Source organism: Dromiciops gliroides, chromosome 1, assembly GCF_019393635.1.
Source record: "Dromiciops gliroides isolate mDroGli1 chromosome 1, mDroGli1.pri, whole genome shotgun sequence".
Classification (NCBI taxonomy): Eukaryota; Metazoa; Chordata; class Mammalia; order Microbiotheria; family Microbiotheriidae; genus Dromiciops; species Dromiciops gliroides.
Genome location: NC_057861.1, coordinates 349708409 through 349717955, shown reverse-complemented (window position 1 = coordinate 349717955; position 9547 = coordinate 349708409).

Below are 9547 nucleotides of genomic sequence, written 5' to 3'. Positions count from 1 at the left end.
ATATTGCTTAGCTCTTCTCAACTGCTACCTAAACTATCACAGGAGCAAGGAAATCATACACAACATGAGAGCCACATAGAAAGCAAAGCTTCTGAGGAAATTAGCTGAATTAGTGGAGTTGCTTTTAATTCTTATTTTCATTGTAAATAGGGAAATTGAGAACAATTCATTTACCCAAGATGACTAGCAATCCTGTTCTGATGAAGCTCGTTAACCTGCTTAGGATTCTGAAGAAATTTTGTCCAGATTTCTATCAATTACCTTATGTATTGTCAGGGATTCGCTAGCGTAATGCTGCACCATGTATTAGAGGAACCCCTGGAAATATTACTTCAGTCCAAAGAGGTAGAGAGATTTTTAGTCTCAAGATATTCCTAATCCAAAAGTACCCAAAAGACAGAAAGGCATTTTGGAGTCAATTTGGAAGTGATCTCCAGGGTTCCCAGGACCACATGACTTGAATAAATCCATACTTGAAAAAAAATCCAAATTCCTTAGTTTCCTTCTAGACTCTAGACAACCCAGAATTGGGTGGGAATTGAACAAACCTAAAGGGTTTGGGGAGAGAAACAATGCTGCCTGAGAATATATTTTTGGATATATTACTTGCATGCTTCCTCTGATTCTTTGTACTTCCTTCTCAATGTGGAACACTTGAGAAAATGAAAAGAAAAAGTATCATTCAAAAAAATTCTGTTCAACAATGGAGGTAATGCAGTGATAGTACAGATGTGCTTCATGCAGAGAACTGGCTTACACACTCATAGTATACAGGAACTATTACTAGATCTGTGAAGTGGTTGACTGATTGCTATGTTAATAGGAAATTCACAAGTGGATAGAGTTACAAGATTTAGATTCTATCTCTAGAAAAGTACACCTTCTAAACCAGAATTTCAAAATGAAAGTTATTGAGAAAATTAGATTGGAGTTACTAAAATGAGAACTCACAAGACCCTTTAAGCTATTCAAAAGGTCAGACATGATACTTAATGTTTGTTACATTCACTAAAATGAAACAAGGTTGTTAATTTATCTTAAAATTTTATATTAAGGGGCAGCTAGGTGGCACAGTGGATAGAGCACCAGCCCTGGAGTCAGGAGTACCTGAGTTCAAATCTGGCCTCAGATACTTAACACTTACTAGCTGTATGACCCTGGGCAAGTCACTTGACCCCAATTGCCTCACTAAAAAAAAAATTATATTATATTAAAATGTAATTTGGGGGCAGCTAGGTAGTCAGCAGATAAAGCACCGGCCCTGGAGTCAGGAGTACCTGAGTTCAAATCTGGCCTCAGACACTTGACACTTATTAGCTGTGTGACCCTGGGCAAGTCACTTTACCCTAATTGCCTCACTTAAAAAAAAAAGGTAATTTGGCTACTACCAATGTTTTCAATAAGCTAAGGTCAATTTTCTTGGGCTTTCAGGTGAACTTCTAGTTAATATGCCTTAATGTCATGTAGATGATTGAGTACCAAAAACAATTAGTCTTTTTATTGTCCTTAGAATTCATGGCTCACCCCAGTCTATTCTCAGTTTTAGCATTGCTGTCTCTATTTTCAAGGGACAACACTGGTCTTTGTTTTTTTTTCCTTAGCTACATGATTTTGTTTTCATCTTCTCTCCATTTCCTTTTTAAATCTGAGTTACTTTGTAAGCTCCCTATGAAGCCACAAAAATCTTTTTCAGGCAGCTTCTTCTTTCTTCTTGGGTATTATGTATTTTGTAATTGAGGGTTTCCCTTCCCATTAACATATCTTCTCCTGTAGAGTGTAGGTTGCATGGGATATTATCTGTCCTTTCTTTGAATTATTTTAAATTCCCTTTTCCAAAGATCTAGGGACAATATTAGGCTATTCATAGTTTTCCTCTTCTCTATCAGAGTCCATGGTATAGCAGTTTTCTTGCACCCAAGAAGCTTCTCATTTGTACATTGAGTTCATCTTTCTGATCCATTTCTCCTTTTGGGGGGAGACAGAGACACAGAGAGACAGAGGCAGAAAGAGATCTAATAGATAATCTTGACATTTTAAATCGCCCCTAACTACAATTCCAGATATTAATTTTTCCTCAAACTCATCTAATTCATTTTTGTGTCCCAATGGTTTCTGTAGTATTACTCCCACCATATTATCACCTCTATTTTTCTCTCTACTGGTCCTTAACCAAAGGATCTCCACTATGGTCCTGTAGACCATTCTACCTCTTAGTTGCTGGGTTCTATCACAGGAATACATTTTTTATATGCAATACTATTCCACTGTCCCCTTTTCCATTCTATTAATTTCAAATGAAATATTTCCTTTTAGAAAAGGCAACATTAAAAAAAAGAAGAAGAAAAGGCAACATAGTATAGTAGATAGAGGGGTGAACCTAGACTAAGGAAGACCTGATATAAGACCTGCCTATGATACGCACTAGCTTCATGATGATGAACAAGCCATTTACCCTCATACAATGGTTCCCCAGGAAGCTCTCTTAAAATATAAATTACCCACAAATCCCTGATTTGCATTAAAGGAGGGAGATTCCACAAAAAAGAATTCCCAACACTAAGGAAATCAAAAGTCAAGACATAAACATAAATACCTTTCCACCACCATATTCCAGTCTTATCCCACTATCCCAGTGGTATCTGAGGTTAAATTTGCTTCCTTGCATTAGGAACTCTAGTTTATTCTATTAATTACCCACACTCTTACTCCATGCATTCGAATATAGAAGGGAAAAGGGAATAACCATTTATAGAGTTCCAGGCCCTGTATGAATTATCTTTTTATGTTATCCTCACAATAACCCAGAGAGGTAGGTATTGTTTTAATCTCCATTTTACAATTAAGGAAACTGAGTTTAAGTGACTTGTCCAAGGTCATATAATTAGTAAGTGTCTGAAGCCAAATTTCAAATCAAGTCTTCCTACCTCTGAGCCTAGTATTCTCTCCACTGTACCACCTACCTGCTTGTCATGTAAAACATATAGACATCTAAGACCTTGTATTCTGGACTTGGCCTTCATCAAGCCAGTTCTCTTGAACTAGTTTACTTTTTTTAATTTAATTTTTAATTTATTTTAATCATAAAAGTAATTTATTATTTTCCAGCTTTTTTTATAATATAAGGTCCAGAAATGCATTCCTCCATTTCTACCTTTAAAGAATCATTTCCCTTGAGATACTAGAGCTTTTTGTTCCTCCAAATTAATTTTATTGCTATCATATCTAGCTCTTTAAAGTACTTCTTCCCGAAATTTGATTGGTCAGGATTTCTAAAGATCACAGATGACTCCACCATCACGTGTGCTGATCCTTTAGTTCCCTGCTCCTTGCACCCATGCAGCCTTCAGGACAAACTCATTGAGGGCAATTAGGTGCTTATTTACTATCTCCTCACTTTTCATGGGTTTCAACTGTCCAGTAAACATTGTTGTTCTGCCCTTTTCAGATTACTGTGGCCCTAACGTCTTTTTAAACTTAATGAAAAAAGAGTAACTTTATCTAAAATTCTTGCATAGGCTTGATTCCTTGGTGGAGAAAGCAGAAGCAAATTAAGAGTTGAATAGATTCTACCTTCTCCCCATTTTCCCTTTTCATTTTTCTATCCACCTCAAGCAGTATTGTTAGCCTTTTTTGACTCCAGTATAACATAAAAAAAGTCCTTTGGGTTTAATTCAGATTCAGTTTACTTTCTAACTACTAACTATTGCTAACAAGAATGATGAGGAATTCAATAAGGTAGTCTGTCTGCTAGGAAAAGATGAAACCATCCAAGGGGAATGAGAGAATGGGACCCAGTCATGGATTGCTACCCATTAAAGGAGAAGAAAATATTTTGTTTTCCCTCTCAGAAAATATCAAAAGACAGTTTCTTATCTCTATTTCTTAAAAAGAAACCCAGTCTATTCAGTATTGATCTTCCCTGAAGATTTGCTTCACCATTTTAAGAGTGTATGTAAATTGACTCTGCATTCATGCTCAGTAACATCCAACCTCTTTTCTGCTCAGACAAAAAAGCAAAAATTTAAGCTCTTCAAGCTGTACAAGCAGCAAACTGGCCATAACTTGAAAGGTCTCCCCTACTGTAAATCTTACCTTTCACTCCTCCAGTCATTTTAAAATGAAGGCAGAATGTGCATGGGTAATTGCAATCCTGGGAGTGAGTCAGAAAAGTCCTAGATTCTGCTCTTTACCCTTGGACTTATTAATTAGGTGACCTTGGGCAGTTCACTTAACCCTTCACCTGTGGAATAAAAGGGATAGGTTCCAAATGATTCTTAAGGTTCCTTCCAGATTGATGATTCCATGCAATTTTTTGTTGAAGAGTTCAGATGTGTATATTACATAGAACTTGGGCTAATCTCTCTAAGAGGACAATATCTGTAAATGTGTTATGGTCATTGAATATTTACCATAAATGCGTTTGTTTGCTTTGTGAGAAAATAATTATTCATAATCAATTTTGGGGGGGGGGGAACCCAGGGATCAGTCCTTTCCCCTTCCCCCCCCTCCCCACACACACTTCAGAAAGTTCTCCTTGAGAAATTTCATCAAATCTCATCTGGGACAAACCCAAGGCAACAAAAGGAATGGAAATAGATTCTTTTGTCTAGCTCTGTGAAAAGACTGATGGGATTAAACCACACCTAGATAATGGACTTTGTCTTGAGCAATGTTAGTAAGGTGTTTTTGCATTTTTTTCCTAAAAAGTCATTTCTAGACTTCATTTTAATATAGACCACCTTTAAGTCTAGTCAACCAATAGATTTATATATAATGCTAACCAATTGGATTTGTTTGGTGTATAATGACCCAATTAGCTTTGATCAATGTATAATTACTGACCTCTATGAAAAGAGGATAAAAAAAGCCCTTCGAAGCCACCACAAGAGGGCTTCTGGGGTGTCTGAGAAGCAAAGTCTCTTTCTTGCTCCCTTCATTCTCTGAGACCATATTCATTTCTCTCCCTCTCCCTCTCCCTTTCCCTCTCTCTCTCTCTCTCTCTGCTTTCTGGGACCAAATGGTATTTGTCTCTTTCACTCTCTCTCTTAGGTCACCTTGAGACCACATGCTGCTGTCTCTTTGGGAGACCATATGGGTCTCCTGCTCTCAATAACTAGCATGCTGAAGTTCTCCCCTATCACACAGTTTGGGACCTGGTCAATCCTTTACTGTATGATGATATAAATTAATATGCTTACCCAAAGCTGGTGTCTATAGTCATTATTTTTCAACACAACAACTTGTTTTCTTGGGAGGGAGGTGGGATTTATGCTATAGAATATCATTGCTATAGGAAATTCACAGTGAAGAAATTCCCTCTGCTGATGCAGATCAGCACCTACTTTAGAATATACAGTAGAGTTCCCTGGGGGCACTGAAAGTTTAATCGACTTACCCAGAGTGACACAGTTAGTGTCTCCATGTAGGAAATCATACCCTTACCTGCACAGGTACTCTGCCCAAAGGAATATATATTTGTCTTCAGAAACCTCACAAGATTACTTGTGGTTTACCCACAAGATGTCTTCTAAAAACCACTCCTTAAACCTAAATAACTGGTCCTTTTTGATTGGCCAACAATAGGTCCCAGCCAAGGCCTCATTTTGCCATTGTTTGGCCACTTGGTGGCTCAGAGTGGGCCTAAATAGCGATTGTATCTCAGCAAACCAAGAGCTGTGAAAGGCATTAGCTTAAAAGGCCAAGGTCTCCCACTGTAAAATGAGCCATCTCCAGTTGTCCTGATATATATCTTAGCACTGGACACATATATGGCTCCTGAGAAGAGAGTGAAGCTGGTGACTTTGCCCAGCCCTGCCCCACTTAAATCCAATTCACTTAAAAGTCATGACATCACTCTCCTGACATCATGATTCTTTTTGAGAATGAAGGACAAACAACAAAAAGCAGACTTTCACACAGACCTCCCTTGTGCTAATGGAGTCTCTCTGTCTCTTTCTGTCTCTGTGTCTCTCTTTGTTTCTCTCTATCTCTGTCTTCCTCTGTCTCTCTCCTCTCCCTGCCCCCCAAGCTGCTACTTTTACATTCTGAAGCACTTTCACTTTTACAAAGCACCCCCCCAAAGAAACAAAAAAAATAAACAAACAAAAAAACACACTGTAAATCAGGGAATGGAAGGAAGTATTATTTTTCCCATTTGACAAATGGAGAAAATTGTTTGGGGGGCACTTGTGACCTGGATGGCGGGGGGAGGGTCAGCTCACCCAAAAAACTGGCGGCTCATCACAAATCTTGTGGAAAAAAAAGAGAGAGATTTATTAGGAGTGAGAAATATGGCCAGGGAACAGATCACCTTGGTGACTATCCCACTGGAATAAGAGAAGACTGGTCTTTTGTATCTTTACAAAACAAAGAAAGGGAGAGGAATTACAAGGTAATGGGAAATACAAAGACTAGGGCTGGATAACTAAGAGAGGGTCTTTGATAGCTGGGTGTCAGTAGGATATGCAGCATCCAACCATATCCTGCATATTTTCTTGCTGACCTTAGTATTGCCTATCAGCATACTGGGGTCATGTCCTTCCACACCTCATACCTGCGATGGGAGAGAGAGCTGCTTTTCCCTCAGTCTTAGGGGGTTGGGATCTTTAGGTTTCTTGGGGTCCCACTGCATTCCTATAACAAAATGAGGCTTAGAGAGGTTGATCAAGTTATCCATAGTCACCCAACTAGAAGGAGAAATCCAATCTTCTGAATTCTGTGCTTCTGCCACTAGGCCATGTTGACTGGTCACCTTATTTTATTGCCATAATTTTTGCTTTATCCATGTCAGTTATTCATGTCTAGTTTCATAGGTACAGATAGTGCTGACTTGGATTTCCTAAGAAAGCCTATCTTTTCTCTTTCCTTGGTCTATATTTTTATTGCATTATAGTGATAGAAGAGATTGGGGCAAGGGGGGGGGGAGAGGAGGTTTGATTTAAGGTATGGCTACAACAGGTATTACTAGCTAATTAGTTTACTAATAATTATTTGTGCTTAAGAACCTAATTTCTGGGGTACATGTGATTAAAAATCAAAAAATGGTTTATCGTTGTGACAATGCACTCAAAATACTAGTAATCTATCTCATGAATCTCATTTATTTTTGGAGAGAGCAATGGATAGCCTGTCATAGAATCTGCAGAGTCATGGAATGTCAGACCATCCAGATTGCTTCCTCCAACCACCTCAATTTCCTCAAATAAGGAAACTGCCCTTCCAAGGAGCAAAGTGACTCCCCAGCCTTCTTTTTGTTTCCATAATTTTCTCTAAGGACACATTTCTTCAGAATGAACCCAATCATTTCCCCTTTTCTTTCTACTTCAGGCCTTGAATATATCAACACAGGGAGAAAAGAGGCTTCTCCAGACGGAAATACTAAGAGGATATAGGTCAGCAAAGATGACAGCAATAGGAGATGAGGTTGGCAGGGCAATGTGAACTACGAAGCTTTTGCTTGCCTGAAAATCTGAGTGATGGTATAAAGAAGAAGAAGGGCAGGTGCTCTCAAGATGTGCTATTACCATCTCTCTATCTTTTTTTTTTTTTAAGTATTTCTTGCATTGCTTTAGTAACATCAAGGATAAACATAAATTCATTTGTTTCCAGCAGCTGAATTTCCTCTTTGAATTGGAAGACAATTTTTCCTTAAAACATTGACCTACCTGTGCTGACCTGCAGAATTTGTGATAAGGCCATACTGGCTGATAGCTATCTTTAGTAGCTGTGGTGCAGAAGGACTTAGAGTGAGCCTTGGTGGAATGCCAAGTCTTTACATAGCAGGGCCCAATCAGACCATTCAATCTGGCATTAACAAATTTACAGCCATACAGATAAATTTATAGAGAAGATAATAGAAATATGTTCCACATGGGCCTTACCTATGGCAAAAACTGAAATAGTGAAGTAGTATTTGCTTTTCTGTATGTCATGGAGACTGAAGGCTTGAAAAAATGCAAAATGAAGACTACCCATGATGCTCTTAGTAAATTTGATAATAAAAACTTTTGTGGTTTGATGGTGCAAGAGGTAAGAAGGAAACAGAAGAGCTCTCCAATCCATAGAACAGAGAAAATAAGCATTGTAACATGGCATCCGACTAGCTTTATTATAGTGTCAAATCATAACAGATACTGTCACTGATGACAAGATTATTCCTTTTTTCCCAACCCTAACTCTAAAAAGTGAAATAAATAAAAAATTTAAACTGCATACATTTTCATTAAGAAAAAAACAAAAAAGAAAACTAATAACCTGTTTTTATTTTATGATAGACAAATGAAATAAACAAATTATCTTTATTAGAGGTTAAAGGGAATTTCTGTTAAGTACATTCTGTGAGATGTCATATCATTTACTATCAGGCTTCAAATTAAGTGGGCTCTCCCCAACACCCTTAAACTTATTTGTTTCTGGTAGGCCTTGCCTGAGAAGTTTCTGGGAAGTGATACCTTATCCAGAATAGGGGGAGAGTCATGTGTTCACTTTCTTTTTTCTTCTTTAACAAGGATTTAAAACATCATTGAACATTTCTGAAAAGTCTGAAATCACAAGCGTATCTCAAGTTCACCTAAGTTTCCAGTTGTCTCTTTTCCCTAGGGAAAACATTCATCTTTCTAGCACTAGAAATGAAGACAAGACAGACCCTGCTAGCCTTACTGTCGGTGTAATAGTTTCACACAGCTTTATTCTTTGGGCATATTTATGAGCATATGTATTATGAATGTGATGGTTTAAGAGGTGTATGTTGGCTAATTGGCTTCTCATTTTAAATGACCGCCCCTCCAATGCCTCATTTTGACCCCACATGCCAGAATAGCTTGCAGTGTACATTTACAACATGTGGAATTAAAACCTATTTACTCATCAAAGAAAAAAAAAAGGTCTAGCTTTTATTTATTATTGTAATGTTGCATGTTCTCAGCTAAAGGCAGACATTACTCAAACAATCATTTCATGAAAGCAATTGCACTCACCATGGGGTAGGTGTGTTTTCTTAAAGAATTTTTTGTTTGACAGTTCACCTACAGCAATTTTCATCCACTTTCATAATTAAGCCTGACTTTATGTTTTTGAAGGAAGAAAGAGGTCCTTTGAAATTGTAACCAAAGAGGAAAATAACAAGCTTATTCACTTCTCCAGACGGAAATGCAAAGAAAACAAAGCCATAACATACATCTGTAAAAGAGAATAAAGCGAAATGATCTATAAATGGGTCTGAAAGAATGACTGCTCTCATTCCCTCAGCACATTCCGAATTGACTTCTTCTTTCAAGATTTACACAAATGAAAAGTGTTTCCTTCATGCCTTGTGAAACAAAGACCCAGGGCTGGTACAAATTTTAACAGGCACACACAGCTTAAAAGGAAGAAATTTAGGCATTTTCACTAAACTTGGGTCTGTTTCTTGATCCTCAAAGGATGAATTAAGTTGCTCTGCTGGGATTCCACAAGAAACAGATGTAGTAAGCAGTTTTTAATTGGAGACACGTGTTTATTGAAGTCACTTGTTGAAGGGAAAAGTTATTATTATTTTTTAAAATATTTC